At 37.4% G+C, this 20,186-nt stretch overlaps 1 protein-coding gene across 1 annotated transcript in view; it reads left to right on the plus strand.

Annotated features, from left to right (window-relative positions):
• LOC127103768 (uncharacterized) overlaps positions 1-20,186 on the plus strand; it is a 155,502-nt gene that overhangs the window by 53,443 nt on the left and 81,873 nt on the right. The gene's annotated exons all lie outside the window — the stretch shown is intronic.

Consider the following 20,186-nt stretch of genomic DNA (forward strand, 5'->3'; position numbering starts at 1 on the left):
ACTCACTAATTCCTCACCATGGGAATTAGCTACCACCATAAAGGCCACAATATGCATGCTAAATCACCTAGCAATGCAAAATCATCAACGATAATCCACAATGGACATATGCTCACACTCTAAGCCATAAACAGTCCATTGACAATTGCATACATAACATATACATTCACAGCATTATGCATACCATCATACATTTATCAACACATGTATCAAAACATCATATCATGTCAAATAATTAATCACAGTATTAGCACACTCCACTAATACCTATACTACTCAAAACAGCGGGAATTAATCCCTATTACATCATACGCCAAGATAGACCAAACACCAATTATGCACACATTATTCAAATATTAATTTTTCACTTTTCCAACAGTGTTAACCGGTTAACGCCCTGGGTTAACCGGTTAACGCAACACAAAACACGCTTTCTGGCAAAACTCAACAGTGTTAACCGGTTAACGCCCTAGGTTAACCGGTTAAAGCAAACAGAACAGCAATTTTCACAATTCCTAACAGTGCTAACCGGTTAACACCCTGGGTTAACCGGTTAACGCAAGACAGAAAGTTGTTCCTGCGCTAACACGAAGCAGAATGCAGAATTCTCCGCATTTTCCGCCGTTGGAGGACTTCCTGACCTCCGATTTCAATTCCGTAAAAAGCTACACTTTCGGGAAATCAAGACTCATCCAATTACAGAGTCAATTACATCTTTAACACAACTTATCAGACACAATTTTTCAGCATTCAACATCCCAATTAGGGTCAATTCAACGGTTTATCACTACCCATTACATGTTAACCCATAATACCCATTAAACGACGATAAACCCCCCTTACCTGAGTTAATCCAGCGAATCTTTAAGCTTCAAGCTTTTCTCTTCTCCAACCTTCTTCCTCTTGCTCTGTCTCTTTGCCCTTTTCCTCTTTTCAGCCGCTTCTCTGCTTTTCACGTGAAACCCTTTCTTTACCAAATAGGACTCTTTTTCTTATTTCCAACTTATATATATATTTTCCAATAATTATTATTCCAATAATAATAATAATAATCCAATAATTCCAACTATTTAATTAAATTAATAAATATAATATTAACTTAAATTAAATAATTATCTTATTTTTTTATCGGGGTGTTACAACTCTCCCCCACTAAAAGAGTTTTCGTCCTCGAAAACATACCTCAAGCGAATAACTCTGGATAGGACTCCTTCATCTGACTCTCAAGTTCCCAAGTCACATTGCCACCTGCTGGTCCTCCCCAAGCTACCTTTACCAAAGCAATCTCTTTACCCCACAACTGCTTCAACTCTCGATCCTCGATCCTCATAGGTGATGTTTCAACAGTCAGATTATCTCTCACCTGTACATCATCTACTTGGACTACATGCGACGGATCAGGAATGTACCTCCTCAACTGAGACACATGAAAAACCTCATGCAAATTCGCAAGTGACGGCGGTAAAGCGATACGATAGGCTACCTCCCCTATCCTCTCCAAAATCTGATAAGGACCAATAAATCGAGGTGTCAACTTCTTCGACTTCAAAGCTCGACCAACTCCAGTTATCGGAGTAACACGGAGAAACACATGATCCCCCTCTTGAAACTCAAGTGACTTCCTTCTCTTGTCGTGATAACTCTTCTGACGACTCTGAGCAATTCTCATCTTCTCCTGAATCATCTTAATCTTTTCCGTAGTTTGTTGAACAATCTCCGGTCCAACCACAGCACTCTCACCGGACTCATACCAACATAAAGGTGTCCGACATCTTCTACCATACAAGGCTTCAAACGGTGCCATACCAATGCTCAAATGAAAACTATTGTTGTAGGTAAACTCAATCAAAGGTAAATGACAATCCCCAGCACCTCCCTTTTCCAAAACACAAGCCCTCAAAAGATCCTCTAGTGACTGAATCGTCCTCTCAGTCTGACCATCAGTCTGCGGATGATATGCAGAACTCAATCTCAGCTTAGTTCCCAAAGCCTTCTGCAAAACTTCCCAAAACTTCGATGTAAATCTAGGATCTCTGTCCGAAACAATACTCGACGGAATACCATGCAAACTTACGATTTTCTCAATATACAACTCAGCTAATCTCTCTAATGGATAATCCATTCTGATCGGAATGAAATGAGCCGATTTCGTCAATCTATCAACAATCACCCAAATAGCTTCAAAATTCTTAATTGTCTTCGGTAAACCAGAAACAAAATCCATACTGATATTATCCCACTTCCACTCTGGAATAGCCAATGGTTGCATTAGCCCAGACGGCTTCTGATGCTCAATCTTTGACTTCTAACAAGTCAAACAAGAATAAATAAAACTCGCAATTTCTCTTTTCATTCCCGGCCACCAAAATAACTTTTTCAAATCATGATACATCTTCGTAGCTCCAGGATGAATACTCAGGCCACTACGATGTCCTTCCTCAAGAATACTCTTCTTAAGTTCGGTAACATCCGGAATACACACCCGATTACCAAATTTCAAAACACCATTCTCATCAACTCTGAATTCACCACCTTGACCTTGATTCACTAGAGTCAACTTATCAACCAAAAGCACATCGGATTTCTGACCCTCTCTAATCTCATCCAGAATACCACTCGTTAACTTCAACATTCCCAATTTAACACTATTGTGAGTACTCTCACACACCAAACTCAAGTCTCTAAACTGCTCAATTAAATCCAATTCCTTAACCATTAACATAGACATATGCAATGATTTCCGACTCAATGCATCCGCCACTACGTTTGCTTTACCCGGATGGTAATTCAAACCAAAGTCATAATCCTTCAGAAACTCTAACCATCTCCTCTGTCTCATATTCAGCTCTTTCTGATCAAACAAATACTTTAAACTTTTATGGTCACTGAAAACCTCAAATATTGACCCGTACAAGTAATGCCTCCATAACTTCAGAACAAATACCACAGCTGCCAACTCTAAATCGTGTGTCGGATAGTTCCTCTCATGAACCTTCAGTTGTCTCGAAGCATAAGCTACAACCTGCTTATTCTGCATCAAAACACCACCCAAACCCAACAATGAAGCATCACAGTAAACCTCAAATGGTTCCGATGGACTTGGTAATATCAGAATAGGAGCAGTAGTTAACCTTCTCTTTAACTCTTGGAAACCTTCTTCACATTTTGAGTCCCAAACAAATGCTTGCCCCTTTCTAGTCAACATCGTCAACGGTAACGCCAACTTAGAAAATCCCTCGATGAACTTCCTATAATAACCAGCCAAACCAAGAAAACTCCTTATCTCAGAAACTGACCTCGGAGCTTCCCACTTAGATACCGCTTCTATCTTAGAAGGATCAACAGCAACACCATCTCTTGAAATCACATGACCAAGAAAACTAACCTCTTCTAACCAAAATTCACACTTAGACAGTTTAGCAAATAGCTTCTTTTCTCGTAGAACTCCTAAAACCACTCTCAAATGTTCAGCATGCTCTTCTTCAGATTTCGAATACACCAAAATATCGTCTATAAACACCACAACAAACTTGTCTAGGTACGGATGGAAAATCCTATTCATATACTCCATAAATACTCCAGGCGCATTAGTCACACCAAAAGGCATTACAGAATACTCATAATGTCCATACCTTGTTCTGAAAGCAGTCTTGTGAATATCCTCAGTTTTCACACGTATCTGATGATACCCAGATCTCAAGTCTATTTTGCTGAACACACTCGCACCAACCAACTGATCCATCAAATCATCAATCCTCGGCAAAGGATACCGATTCTTGATCGTTACTTTATTCAGTTGCCTGTAGTCCACACACAACCTCATAGTACCTTCTTTCTTCTTAACCAATAACACTGCTGCACCCCACGGTGACACACTCGGACGAATAAATTTCTTATCCAACAATCCTTCCAACTGACTCTTCAATTCAGTTAACTCAACAGCAGACATACGGTACGGAGCCATTGATATCGGCCTAGTACCAGGTACCAAATCAATCGAGAACTCAACTTCACGCTCTGACGGTAATTCATTCACTTCCTCAGGAAACACATCAGGAAAATCACACACCACGGCTAGATCGCAAGTCACCAGTTTATCTTTAGCCTCCAAAGTCGCTAACAGCATAAACAACTCTGCCCCATCTGCTACTGCCTCATTCACTTGCCTTGCTGATAGAAACAAACTCTTTCCTTCCTCAATCTCAGGAAAGATCACAGTCTTATCAAAACAGTTGATATAAACTCGGTTAAACACCAACCAGTTCATACCCAAGATAACATCAATCTGCACTAGTGGAAGACACACGAGGTCCATTCCAAAGTCTCTACCAAAAATACTCAAAGGACAATTTAAACAAACTGAAGTAGTAGTCACTGAACCCTTCACAGGAGTATCAATCACCATACTTCCATGCATCTCAGATATCTCTAATTTAAGTTTCACAGCACAATCCAAAGATATAAAGGAATGAGTCGCACCTGTGTCAATAATAGCTACAAGAGGAAAGCCATTAATATAACACGTACCTCGGATCAAACGATCATTTGCAAAAGTCTCAGAGCCCGATAAAGCAAAGACCTTGCCTCCCGACTGGTTCTCTTTCTTCGGCTTAGGACACTGTGGACTGATATGACCCACCTCTCCACAGTTGAAACAAGTCACAGTCTTCGACCGGCACTCTGCAGCCAAATGACCACCTTTTCCACACTTGAAACACTTCCTCTCAGCACTGGTACACTCATGGAAACGATGTCCAGCCTGACCACATCTGTAACACTTAGCAGGGGCACTGGAGTCTCCCCCACTAGGTCTCTTCATCCCACTCTGTCTCTGGAAACCTTTGCCAGCTACATACGGTTTTCCACGATCATTCTGATTCTTGCCTTTCCTATCAACCCTCTGCTGGTAGCTCTCCGCTCTACCCTTGGTATCCTGTTCAAAAATCCTGCAACAGTCGACCAAGTCAGAAAACACTCTAATCCGCTGATACCCAATCGCCTGCTTGATCTCGGGACGTAACCCGTTCTCAAACTTCACACATTTTGAAAATTCCCCAGTAGCCTCATCATAGGGAGTGTAATACTTCGACAGCTCTATGAACCTAGCAGCATACTCAGTAACAGACCGGTTGCCCTGCTTTAATTCTAAGAACTCTATCTCTTTCTTTCCTCTGACATCCTCTGGAAAGTACTTCCTTAGGAATCTCTCTCTGAACACAGCCCAAGTGATCTCAGCATTCCCAGCAGATTCCATCTCAGTGCGGGTAGCAACCCACCAATCATCTGCTTCCTCTGATAGCATATGCGTACCGAACCTGACCTTCTGGTTATCGGCACACTCAGTCACTCGGAAGATCCTCTCGATCTCCTTCAACCACTTCTGAGCACCATCTGGATCGTATGCTCCCTTGAACATTGGAGGATTGTTCTTCTGGAACTCACTCAGTTGACGAGCAGCTCCCATTCTCACAACATTCGGATTCCCTCCAAGTACTCCAGCTAGCATACCCAGAGCCTCAGCAATCGCAGCATCATCTCTACCTCTTCCAGCCATCTCTATTCTGAAAACCCAATCAAGCTAGAACAATAAGTACTGATAGGGTTACACAACACCTATCCCGTACAGGGGAACAGAATAATTACGACTCGACCGACTATGCTCTGATACCACTAATGTAACACCCTTCTAAATTACCCCAAATATTTAATTAAAACAACAGATATATACATCAGAGTAAAGGTGCAATTAAGGGTGTCACACAAACACTTCACACCATTCACCATAATAACTGTCATGCTCTTTTATTAATTCAAAACATAAAGCATTTGCACAATACGCAGCGGATAGAAATCAAATCAATCATGCAAAACATGTAACACATTACATGTAAAATGGTTCACAACCAACAATAAAACATTTAAAACATCCCATCCCGATGTTACATCTACCAGAGCATGACCCACTAAGGAACTACACTAGACTCCAAGCACTAACTCCTACTCAATCACTGCTCGTTACCTGAAACATAGTTGTAAGGGTGAGTTCCTCAATCGATATAATAAGCATTATAAAATATCATGCAATGTTAAGTAATTTAACACATTTCATCACCCAAATCAGATTACAAATTCAGCAACGACAATATCAACTCAATCATACTCAACATCAACAAAACACACAACACACAACACACGTATAATACTGGAATACATCCATTCATATCATACGCCATACATACATTATGCAATGAGACTCCATGCATGCGGTACCGACTATTCGTGAACATACAGTTCAACCTCACCGATCAAATCCAGATACGGCTACCAAGCCCACTAGTCCCACTCATTTGAGACCTAGTGACTCACTCACTAATTCCTCACCATGGGAATTAGCTACCACCCCAAGGGCCATGCTATGCACGCTAATTCACCTAGCATGCAAACATCAACAACAGTCCATAATGACTAACTCACTAATTCCTCACCATGGGAATTAGCTACCACCATAAAGACCACAATATGCATGCTAAATCACCTAGCAATGCAAAATCATCAACGATAATCCACAATGGACATATGCTCACACTCTAAGCCATAAACAGTCCATTCACAATTGCATACATAACATATACATTCACAGCATTATGCATACCATCATACATTTATCAACACATGTATCAAAACATCATATCATGTCAAATAATTAATCATAGTATTAGCACACTCCACTAATACCTATACTGCTCAAAACAGCGGGAATTAATCCCTATTACATCATACGCCAATATAGACCAAACACCAATTATGCACACATTATTCAAATATTAATTTTTCACTTTTCCAACAGTGTTAACCGGTTAACGCCCTGGGTTAACCGGTTAACGCAACACAAAACACGCTTTCTGGCAAAACTCAACAGTGTTAACCGGTTAACGCCCTAGGTTAACCGGTTAACGCAAACAGAACAGCAATTTTCACAATTCCTAACAGTGTTAACCGGTTAACACCCTGGGTTAACCGGTTAACGCAAGACAGAAAATTGTTCCTGCGCTAACACGAAGCAGAATGCAGAATTCTCCGCATTTTCCGCCGTTGGAGGACTTCCGGACCTCCGATTTCAATTCCGTAAAAAGCTACACTTTCGGGAAATCAAGACTCATCCAATTACAGAGTCAATTACATCTTTAACACAACTTATCCAACACAATTTTTCAGCATTCAACATCCCAATTAGGGTCAATTCAACGGTTTATCACTACCCATTACATGTTAACCCATAATACCCATTAAACGACGATAAACCCCCCTTACCTGAGTTAATCCGGCGAATCTTTGAGCTTCAAGCATTTCTCTTCTCCAACCTTCTTCCTCTTGCTCTGTCTCTTTGCCCTTTTCCTCTTTTCAGCCGCTTCTCTGCTTTTCACGTGAAACCCTTTCTTTACCAAATGGGACTCTTTTTCTTATTTCCAACTTATATATATATATATTTTCCAATAATTATTATTCCAATAATAATAATAATAATCCAATAATTCCAACTATTTAATTAAATTAATAAATATAATATTAACTTAAATTAAATAATTATCTTATTTTTTTATCGGGGTGTTACAGCCCCCACCTTGTAAGAAACTTGTGATCTTAGAAATATGTCTTTCGGTGTATGATGTGGTATAATGCATGCTCTTATGTTTTGTGTTCTATTGAATGAGAATTTCTTTGAAGATATTCTCCTGCACATCTTGTAAGAATTATAAGAGTTGTTTTAGCCAAATTTTGCTAAACGGGAGAGGTTGTTATTTCTTTTGATTGGTTGCATTAGGTAAAACAAAATGAGTAGTACATGATGTATTTTGGTGAATATGTAACAAGTGGGACAAGACGTTCCAGCATGTGTGCAACATATGGACTCAGTCTGCAAGCCAAGGTTCCTGGTTATTCTGAGCCAAATTTTGCTTGATTACAAGGAGAGTTTTTTGCTGTATCTTTTAGCAATATGTTATTTAGTAAGATTTTTGAAAAATATTTAATAATATCAAATCCAATTATATGAAGATTTAAATTTAATAAGATCAAATCAAATCAAATCTCTTGGTGGTATTTTTAGAAAAACAAATCAAATATGCATCTAAATCAAATCCGGCTATTCTCAAATATATTGCACGTTGGAGAAAAGCCCAACTGATAAATTTTTATATAAAGACTCCTCATAACAACGTTGAACACAATAGCTAAAGTTGAATATCTTGAGTGTTAGGTTTTCTTCTTTGAGTCCTTGTAATTCTTTCTATTTTTGCAACTTAATAGCGTATATGTTTCATATCAAAGGTATATAGGTTGTTTGTTTTTTTAGAGTTGTAATTTAACAGACATTGTTTTGAGTTTTGTATATATCACAAGGTTAGTGGTTGAGAGAAAGTGATAGGGGTTCTCGTATTTATGGGGAGTCCTAAATAGAAAGATACGGGTAAACTACTTCGAATAACACATCTCACCTCGGACGCAAAATGACTTTTACCTCGGTTACACTATCAACATAACAAAGGGTGACATGAAAACTTGCAACTTTACCCATCGGTTTTGTAAAAATTGAGGTTATAATGGAAATGGACACTGGTTCGATCCCTAGCCATAACATATTTCTATTTTCAAAACTATGAAGCGTGCGTCAGTTTACCTCTCGGTTTTATTTAATATCTGAGATAATAAGTTATGTTGGTACGTTGGTTTTAATTAATCTGAGGGGTTAAATCTTATCTATTGTCATATATAATTTGTTTAAAATCTCATTTTGACTTGCATGTATCATTTTACACATAAACTACAAAATATTGACAGAACTAGAATCATATGATTTTAAATCATGTAAACACAAAATACCAAATTTATATTGTTTTTCAAACCAAATGTACAAATTTACATTGTTCTCATCAACACATAATACAAAATTTACATATTTTCACATGAAAATCTCTCTCTCTCTCTCTCTCTCTCTCTTTCTCTCTCTCTCTCTCTCTCTCTTTCTCTCTCTCTCTCTCTCGATATATATATATATATATATATATATATATATATATATATATATATATATATATATATATATATAAGTTGTATAACAACCAATAAAAGCTATTGTTGATGATGTTCATAAGAAGATAAGAAGATACCGACCTAACATGATGGAATGTCATTTATATCTTCTTGTGAGAATGATGATCTATCGCTAAACTCCTATAATTAGAATCAAATTTAAATCATGATAAGATTCACAAATAATTTTCATATATTTATATCACTAATACACACAAATAAAAAAATTTAAAAAAATTCAAGTAATATACATTCTTTTAGGTAATGAAACTTTGGCTTTCTACCGAGTACATTACGTTTGATTTCATTGTATTCATCCATCGCTCTACACATGTCAATTAAAATTAAACATGAATAAAAACTATTCAAAACTAAAGGTAAAATTTGAGTAATAAAAATAATACCACATACCATCTCAAAGCGTTAATCATTACTTAATTAAGATTTTCATGCAACGAGCAAAATATAACTATAACATTTTGCTTCAGACCTATAATAATTAGTTCTCAATGATTATTGCATAACCATTTAGAATAATTAATAATATAAAATTGATTTATAAATATAAAAAAACAAATTAATACATACTTACGAGTGGTAAAACAGGGTCAAATTAAATTATTTGTTCTCTTTCAACAACTTGTCTTGTACGTAAATGGTGATATTTTTTGCTACTGTACCACCATGAAGGCTAATGTAAGTTGGATCTATGAAACAATATTTTCTTAAATTTATTTCAATACACATCTCATGCAAGAACTTGTAACATTCAAATCTTTATGTTAACTTCCGAGAACGTATGAATATAAATATAAATCAATGTAAAAATTATACTCACGAGCACAACAATTGTAATATAGTATTATCTAGCCGTTTAACTACCTTAAAAATTCCATAACAGAAGTCTTAGGAAGTACGTCAAACTGATTTGGATCATGAATTAATTTAGTATTCTCGCAGATGTCTGGAATACTATTTAATATCATTGAAAGTCTCTTAATGTTATCTAGTTGTGTCGGTGTGGTTTCAATATATTCCTCGTGGGCATAACATCTTTTTTTCGTGCTTGTACCATCCATAACTTTATCATGAATGTACAATTGATCATTTGAAATTTTTTGGTTGAGTATACCATATGAATTCAATTTCCCCATCATAAAAATAACAGAAATACAATACAAAAATTAAAATATGGAAACAATAATAACAACATACAACAATTTTTTTTAACTTATACTTATACCTCAAACACATCGCGAATACACTTATCGAACATCTTCCCAAACTCTTCCTTGTTTGACTTCTTTCACTCCTCCTCTGCCAACCTCTCTCGCACTTCTTGCTCCTTTTAGACACTCTCACGCACCTGCTGCAACAAATTGCCCCTCTCCTCCTGAATCCACTTCTCCATTTCCTCCCTTACCTTTATAGCAACTATCTCTTCAATCTCTCTCCTACGGTTCAATTCTCTTGATGGCTTAGATGGTCCAAAACATGACGTGAAGTCCATGCCTCTTCCAAGACCATAGATAAGCCTAAGATGCTCCTCACTTGCAATCGCTTCTACCAAGTTCATACCCCAATTGTGTCTTATTATTTATTTACTTTTTAATTTAGTGCATTGCGTTGCATATTTCTTAAACCTATACTAGTTGCACTCATGTTTCATATGCATTTGCACTTGCATAAGCCATTTGGCCTATGGCCATGAGCATTCATGGGTAGGATTGGTGTAGTTCATCATAGGTCTCCTTGGCATAGTTCTTGCACAATCACCCATGCACCAAGAATAGCTCATTTTCATTCAAATTTGGAAAGGTGCATATATCAACTGCTTGGCCTACAAATCAAAGACCATTTGCTCAGAATAGAAAGAGAACACTACCTAATCTTTACCAGCCATTGTTATAACCTCACACCATAGAATTCTTTGAATATTTCTTGAAAGATCGAGATATTTTTCAACTCAAGTTTGTGAACAAAAACTCCTAAGATTCATTCCCTTTTCTACTCCAGTAAGTTTCTGCAAGCAAGAGGAAGAGAAAGCACGAAGAATTTCATCAAGAACCAAGCTCAAATGCAGCTCACAGAAGGTGAATTTCTCAAAATTTCACCTCTTTGATTCTCCCTCCATACTCTAGATTTGAACTGAATTTTGTGATGATTGAACTCCTACCAATGTATACAGCATGACTGAGTTATTTTGAGCTTGATTCAAAGATATTAAGGTTGAACACCTATAGTTTGATCTTCACTTTTCTAATTATAAAGTGAGAGATGGAACAAATGGAGGTCATATTCGTGATCCTTGCGATTTTTCCTTTAAAATGATGGTTAGATCCATAAATTTCTAAACAAGTTTATGCTTGACAGTCTAGTGACCCTCACTGGAGAAGAAGACCGGAGCTAGGGCTCCGGTTGTGGCGTGGCAAGACCCTCACCCTTGGATCTCTCTTCCATCTTTTAATCTGAGCCTTTGTTTATGATTACCATGTGTGTGGTGCATTGACTGAGGAACACCATGAAACGCGTGTTTTTGAGCATCAGATCAGCCACCTCAATTAATGAGGGAGATCTGATGGCTCCCGTTTTTCCATTTTATTTTATTTTTTCTAATTTGATTTTTAAATAGCTTTTTCTTTTAAAATGCACCATAAATTGATTTTTGATCCAAAAGTTATGAGACCAACACCAAAAATTCACAAATATTTTCTTCTTCCCATTTATGATTTCAAATAAATTTTTGGATTAAGTTTGGTATTTTTGGTAAATTTTGTGATTTTTAACTTGTTTTAATTAGTTTGTAATTACTTCTGACTTTTGAAAAATACCAAAAAAAATAGTCAATGGTCCTTTGACCTTACTTGACCTATGATAAATCCCTTGGTCATTTCTTTGGTGTTTTGAAGGGGTTTTAGGTTTTTGATCTTTGAAAAATTGTTTTTGTTAATTTTTAAAATGTTTTAAAATATTTTATTTGATTTAATGCTTTGGTGGGCTTTTGTATTGACTTTGTGTTGACCTTACTTCTGTTTGGCCTTGATCTTGGTTGAATTGGACCTTGACTTGGGCAATACCATTGGATTTAGGAGGTTGAAGAAGTTTAAAACTTTATCCCTCAAGATGAATGGATGGTATTGTTCAAGTGAGGTTCATCCCTTGACCAATTTAGGATCCCCTTCATTTTATCACTCCATTTTCATCTCATTTCTTCCTCAGTCATCTCTTGACCAATGACTTCTCATAGATCATTAGCTAGTTGATTCATCAATGACCTTGTATCAGATAAATAAATATAGACTTGATGGAGATAGGCCCGTCCTCCCTTATTTTTGTGTGTGGTATGCTTTAGAAGCTTGGTCTTGGATACCTTGTCTCTAGCATGCATTAACACCAACATTATTATTGACCGGCCTCAGATAGGTAAGGCTTCTACATAGGTCTGCTTACGATTGCTTAACATAGCCCTAAACTTGCCTCAAGGCACAAATTAACATACTAACTTGACAACTAGCGTTTAAATTTCTTGTCATTTACTTTAATGAAATTTAAATTCTTGAACTTTATCATTCCTTGTCATTTACATTCATGCAAATTATTTATGCTTCAGTCATTTGTTTTTTTTTTGCCCACTTGGGCCTATGTTTATGCTTAAGTTATTTTGATATTGCTCAATTGAGCTATTTTATTTTGTGCTTGTGATATATTTGTGCTTGTGATCATATTATGTTTATGGTCTTAGGACCTTAAAACACTTAATGAAAACAAAAACACTAAAAAACACATTGGTGGGATGTTGGATCTTTGTATGTGACTTGATTTGGACCTATTGATTTAGAGTAGGCAACATTCTTGAGCTATGGAAGAAAACTTGGCCAATTCCATTAATTTGAGACCAAAAACATGGCCAATGCCATTCATCTGACACAAGTTTGAGAGACTCCCTTGGGTTTATCTGATACACTTTTTCTCTTTGTCTGAATTGTTATTTTGACCTTATTGTTATTATTTGATGTTTTCTCTTTGAGTATGTTTAAAGGGATTTTTCATCTGATATACATAAAGGACATTGAAGATTACTTGCTTTGGAGTGCTACCTTGGATGTTTGGTTATTTTTATTTGATACCATTGGGTTTCTTATTAATTTCTTTGATGATTATGGCTTTGTTGTTTGCTTGACAATCCACGAAAATGGGTTTCTTTCTGACGCTATTGTCTTGTGGATGCTTCCCATTGGTTAGATCTTTTAAACTCATAACTCTTAATCTTGTCTAGGATAGCCTCTTTATCTCCACCTCCTTCTTCTTTAATTTCAAAATCTCCTTCTCATTTTCAAAACTTCTTTTCTTGTTGTTTTTCAACTTAGAGTTGTTTTAATGAGTAGAAATATTGGCCTTATGCCATTGATTTTCAAACTCTTTTATTAATCAAATTCGTAAGAAGACTTAATCATATTGACTTTATTTTTAAAAAGAACAAAAAGAACTAACAACCTCATCTAATCATTTTGGCCACTTGGTGCCTTTTTCCTTTCAAACTTTCAAAAAGAGAGCATGTAGATTTGAGTTATCCTTGGTTGAGATGTAATTATCCCATTCCATGGTATGTTGAGTGTAAGACTTTCTATTTACTAAGGGTTAGAGGCATACTTATTGATTTAATCCGAGTTGGAGCCCTCCCTCTTAAATGTTGTAAAGCCTGCATTATCGGTGGATGTTTGGTTGAGTATTCTCCCATTGATAATAAAATATTTTTAAGCTTTTGCTAAAATCAACCCACCCATCTTGTAAATTTTTACTACGAACTACGAGGTTTTAATCCTCATTTATGTTGGTACGTAGGCATAAGATCTAAAATTTTAACAAACACAAAATGTAAATAATGAATTCTTTTCTCATCCCCTCATTCTATTTTTAAAACAAACATCTTTTCAATCAAAACAAGTACACACAAAAAGGGCTCCCTAGGAGTACCTAGGCAACTTTGGGTGCTAATACCTCCCCTTTGTGTAACCAACCCCCTTACCTATAATCTATGACATTTTATTAGGTTTGATTTGAAACTTCTTATCTTTGGGTTTTGTTCGTACTTTCTCCATTTTCATTTGGAAATAATAAAAGCGCAGTGGTGACTCTGCTTTTATTGACGTTGAGTTAACCAATAGCTCAATGGTCATGAATTTATTGTTACATAAAAAAAGTGGTGACTCTGCTGGGGAGTAGTCCCTAGTGGGTTTAGCCTAATTTTTGTGTTTATTATATTTGTTGATTATTGATGTTTGTATGTTTGTATATATTGTATGTATGATACTTTCTATCTGTCGTGCTTGGTGATCTCTATGTGGTGAGATAAGTCCAAACTCGAACTTGAGAGAACTTATGATTAGGATGGTGGATATAGTTAATGTTGGCTTTGATAGAGTAATTCCTGAAAAAGTTGACTTGAGATCCCCCGTTCAATGGAGGCCCCTTTGGGATTACTGATGTCACGCGAGTAGTCGTAGTTGGCATTACTTTTTCTGACTTGGGAGCCCGAAAAGCTAAGAACCTTAGAACCCTTAACCCATCTTGGCCTATTTAAGACGTAGTGCAAAGACTGTTCAAGTGTAGACTTGATAACAGTTGTTACACGATACTACACTCAGACGAGTTTCTCTTGAGAATACTATGGATTGATGAGTCAGTCATCCAAACCTATAGTATTCGATAGATAGGATCATGACTCTGGGAACTTTTTAGAACATGCTCTATAGGTTTTTAAACTTAGTACACTCCTTTGGGATGGTTCTTAACACGACTCCATGCTCATGACTTGCAACAAACCCATGGATTCTTGGTTAATCTGATCAGTTACCATCAATATCAATGGATCTTGGGTATTGATGGGGTGAAAACCCTAATCCACCAAAATGGATGATTTATCTTGATGATGACTTGATCCATCCCTAGACCTTTGTTTGTGTTTTCCTTGTGTGTGATCCCTTGTGTGTGATTGTTGCATTCATGAATACATGCACATCATAACATTTATCATAAAAATAAATTTCAAGGAACTAAGATCGTGTTTGCAAATAATTTTAGACCATGGATTATGGGCGAAGGAACACTAAGAAATATAGTTTCATATGTCCAGATTTGAAAGAGTTAAGGAAGCTAGCATCCTTTGTAGTTGATCCTGTAGATTTCAAATAACATCATGGGAAGCTTCTGTTTGTGCTGTCTACCAAGGTTGTTGAAGGAATCTTGAGCGTGTTGGTTCAGATCTATGATCCTCTCTACCGGTGCTTCACCTTTCCCGGTTTTCAGCTTATTCCTACGTTGGAGTAGTATGCCTATCTCGTGGGTATACCCATATCCGATGAAGTTTATTTTCGTGGATTGGAGGAGATCCCGAAATCTTAAGTCATGGTTGATGCTCTTCATTTTAGGAAGTCTAATATTGATGTGAATATGATGAAGAAAGGAGGTATCCAAGGTCTGACTTCTGATTTTCTGATTGGGAGAGCTACCATTTTTTCTCAAGTCGATATTATGGACACCTTTGAGGCTATCTTCGTATTGCTTATCTTTGGTCTAGCATTATTCCTTAACATTGATAACTTTGTCGATGTTAATGCCATTAGAATCTTATTGATTGGGAATCCTGTTCCAACTCTGTTGGGTGACATGTACTTCTCCCTACATCTAAGGAATTCTAAGGGTAGTGGAACCATTGTGTGTTGCATCCCTCTTTTGTGCAAGTGGTTTATTTCACACTTGCCTCAGACACCAGTCTTCCTAGAGAACAATCAATGTGTACGGTGGTCCAAGAGACTTATGTCTCTCACTAGTGATGATATTACTTGGTATAATTTTGTATATGATGACTTGAAGATTATTGATAGTTGTGGTGAATTCTCTAATGTGCCTCTCATTGGTACACAAGGAGGAATCAACTATAAGCCAACTTTGGCTCGTCGTCAACTTGGGTTCCCCTTGAAGGATAAACCTAATAACATTCAGTTAGAAGGTATGTTCTATCAAGAGGGTAAAATATCCCCAAAACTTGAAGGGTAGGATGGTGCGTTCTTGGCATAGTGTCCATAGGAAGGGAAGAGCCGAGCTTAGACCGTGCAGTTGTGTAGCTTTCGAACCTTACACTTGTTAGGTGAAGAAGAGAGCCTTAATCCTTAAGATGATGTATGCCTGTGAAAGACATGTGTCTATGGTTGCGGTTGAGCCATCAACTCTCCCTAACCAAGACGTATAGGAGTTGGAAGATGCACTAGCTAAGATGAAGCAAGAGAAGGACCTTTGGGAATAACGGTTCCATGATTTGAATCGAAAGCAAGTGGAGTTGCAACTTGAGATGAAAGACAAGGATGCACTTATTGGGAACCTCAAAGATAGTGCGGTTAAGAGAGAGAGAGAGAGAGAGAGAGAGAGAGAGAGAGAGAGAGAGGGCCAGGGATTTATTTTCCTCTAGTATCCCTCAGTCTTCTAATGCTTAGAAGAATATTATCGATCAGCTCGTCACCGAGAAAACTCATATGAAGACCACCTACGAAGGAAGTAAATGCCTATAGCCAGTTTATCTGATGTAGTTGTTAGGGATCATTAGGATGCTATTTTCCTTTTCTCTTGTATTTGTATTTTGGTTTCTGAAATTATACTCAGTGTAATCCTTCCAAATATTATGAATAAAAATGAGATTTTATGGTCAACTCAAATTGTTATTATTGATTATTATTGTTGAAATATTTGCAAATAAGACTTTGTATGTTCCTTTAAAATAATAAAATCAAAATCATTGCATTCATGCATCATTTGCATCACAGATTTCTTGCATTCTATCCCTTCTGCTAAGTGTCTCATGATCTTCAACTTTGTATCAGTCAAGCGGACGCATCAGTACAACACTCGTGCTAATCATCAAAGCAAGATGGATCAATTGGAGCAAGAAAACCGTGAACTCAAAGAGAAGGTTGCTAGACTTACTACTCTTATGGAGTCTCCCATCATAACTCAGAGTCAGGCGGCTCAAGCTCATTCAACTCCACAACAATGGACGTGTTTGTGGCTCCAGTCAACCAGCCTGCGCACTCTATGCCTTCCGGATTCCCTTGGGGAATTCCTTAAAACTATGTGCCTAAGTGTTAGGCTCCTACCGTTGCTTATATGTTGGCATCTCTCCCGACCATGTATATTCCTTCTCCTGTTGTGCATGTCATGCCTCATGTTGAAGAGACTATCTACCATTCTGAGTCGTCTGAAGGCCCAGATATGTATGAAAAGATAGATGAAATGAAAGATCAGTTTCAAAAACTGAAGAAGGAAATGAAGACCCTAAGGGGAAAGGATTTGTTTGGGAAGAGCGCTTTTGAGCTTTCCTTGGTGCCCAATGTGAAGATCCCTGTTAAGTTCAAGGTCCCTGACTTTGAGAAATACAAGGGGAACACTTGCCCTATAATCCATCTTGTGATGTATGCCCATAAGATGTCAACCCAAACAGACAAGGATAAGTTGCTCATTCATTATTTCCAGGATAGCTTGACCGGTGCCGCTCTTCGTTGGTACATGGGTCTGGACAATGGTAGCATTTGTACTTTCAATGACTTAGGTGAGTCCTTTGTCAAGCAGTATAAGTACAATATGGATATGGCGCCTGATCATGACCAGCTTCAGTCTATGTCTAAGAGAGACAAAGAGACATTTAAAGAATATGCACAAAGATGGAGAGAGCTAGCCGCTCAGACCAGTCCTCCATTGGAAAAAAGAGAAATGAAAAAAATATTTCTTTAGACTTTGAGTTAATTTTACTATGAGCGTAAGATTGCTAGCGCTTCCAATAATTTCACAGAGATGGTGAACATGGGGATGCGTCTAGTGGAAGGTGTCCGTGAGGGCAGATTGTCTAGAGAAGAAGCGTCAACCAATAAGAAGTATGGGGTTGGTTTCTCGAAAAAGAAAGATGGAGAAACTAATTCAATGACCTTGGAGGGGGGAAGGAAGCCTTATATGAAGAAGAATTTCAGATCTCATCGACAGGATCATCAAGTGTATTATGTTATTCTAGTGTTTTCCAATAATTATGTCATTCAATCAGCAACAACCCAACCTCAACAACAACAACAACAACGTACTCAAAACAACAATCTGTAAGAACAAAACTGGTTCTAGAATAGATTTCTAAGATTTTGATGATAACAAAGGATAAAACCAAAAATGGAACTTTAACGAGATTTTTGCTAAGTATGCCGGACTCTGAACATTCATGCAGGATTCTGAACAGTAATGAAGGATTCTGATCTCTTATCAGATACAAACATTTGTCAGATACAAAGTGCTAGAGGATCAGACGCCGCTAAGGAAGAAGTACGTCCAAGAAGTTCTGATTCTAATCAAAGAAAGATAGCAAAAAGAACCAGAAGCTCCAACAATTTACTGGTCGTAGACTCTGATTCATAAGAAGACTAGTACTCTGAGAAGCTCTGATGAATTCAGACGTGATCATCCTCTAAAGAATAACTCTGGTACATCAAGACTATGATGAAGATTCACAAGTCCAGAAAGCGTAACGGAAATAAATCTCACTATGGACAGAAATTATTTTTAGAAAGAATTTAAACGGAAGACAAAATGGTTATAGCAATAAACATAGAAGTAATGACATTGAATACTCATCAAAGACTAAGATTCTGTCATTACTCCAACGGTCCTTCTCAACTACTATATAAAGGACAATTTACCTCACTAGAGAGACACACCTGCAACGCACAGAAATTTCATTCATATTCTCTCTCATTTTTCACGAGCTGCTGCTCTTACGCGAAAAACTCTTGTTCTAATACTTTGCTGTAATACTTGCTTACTCTTAGAAGCACCTTGCATTACAAATCTATTTTGCTTAAATTGTTTTTGTTCCTCAAGTGACTTAGCGCAGTCTGTATACTTGAGAGGGCTAAGAGATTATTCTCTTAGACGATTGGTTGTGTAATCTTTCAAGATTAGTGGATTAAGTCCTTTTTGAAGGCGAAATCACCTTGGTCGGGTGGACTGGAGTAGCTTTGTTTTCTAAGCGGACCAGTATAAAATTCTACGTGTTCTTATTATTTGAAAAAGCTTTTAATTCCAAAACAATCCAAACCCCCCTTTCTTGTTTTTCTCACCTTCAGTTGGTATCAGAGCTTCGGCTCTGTTATTGATTTTCTAATCAAACACTTCACAGTGTAGAGAGATCCAGAGCGAGAAAAACTATGGCCAACACCAATGAAAGAAATGGTTACAACGCTAAACCTCCAATCTTTGATGGAGAGAAATTTGATTATTGGAAAGACAGAATTGAAAGTTTTTTTCGGGGCTACGACGCTGATCTCTGGGACATTGTCACAATTGGCTACATACCACCTGTAACAGATGCTGGAGTTGCTATTCCCAGAAACAAAATGTAAAATGATCAGAAGCGTGAATTCATGAACCATCACAAAGCCAGAACGATACTTCTTAATGCCATTTCCTACAATTAGTATGAAAAAATCACCAACAGGGAAACAACTAAAGATATACTTGACTCCCTGAGGATGACACACGAAGGAAACTCTCAAGTCAAAGAAACAAAGGCTTTGGATCTAATCCAGAAATATGAAGCCTTCAAAATGGAGGACGGTGAAGCTGTAGAGGTGATGTTTTCTAGATTCCAAACTTCAATTGCATGACTCAAAATGCTGATGATAGTTCTGAAATTTATTCCTCCGGTTATCCCTGTTCTGATAAGAAGATATGGCACTTGCATCCCCTTCTCCCCTCTTCTGTCCGTGAATGAACGGCTTCTTCACCCCTGATGTGAATCCACCTCCACTATGGGTCTTGTATGTCCTTAGGTAATTCTCCACCCTCTCTCCGGTAGAGACTACATCAGCAAAATTGGAGGCATTGCAACCCACCAGGCGCTCCAAATAAGGTCCTGGCAGAGTGTTCATGAACATGTTAGCCATTTCCTTCTCCAACATAGGAGGTTGAACATGGGAAGCTGTTTCTCTCCAGCGTTGAGCGTATTCTCTGAAGCACTCATTGCTTTTAAAAGACAGATTTTGAACTTGAGTTCTGTCCGGAGCCAT

Source organism: Lathyrus oleraceus, chromosome 7 (assembly GCF_024323335.1).
Source record: "Lathyrus oleraceus cultivar Zhongwan6 chromosome 7, CAAS_Psat_ZW6_1.0, whole genome shotgun sequence".
In the NCBI taxonomy this organism is placed as follows: domain Eukaryota; kingdom Viridiplantae; phylum Streptophyta; class Magnoliopsida; order Fabales; family Fabaceae; genus Lathyrus; species Lathyrus oleraceus.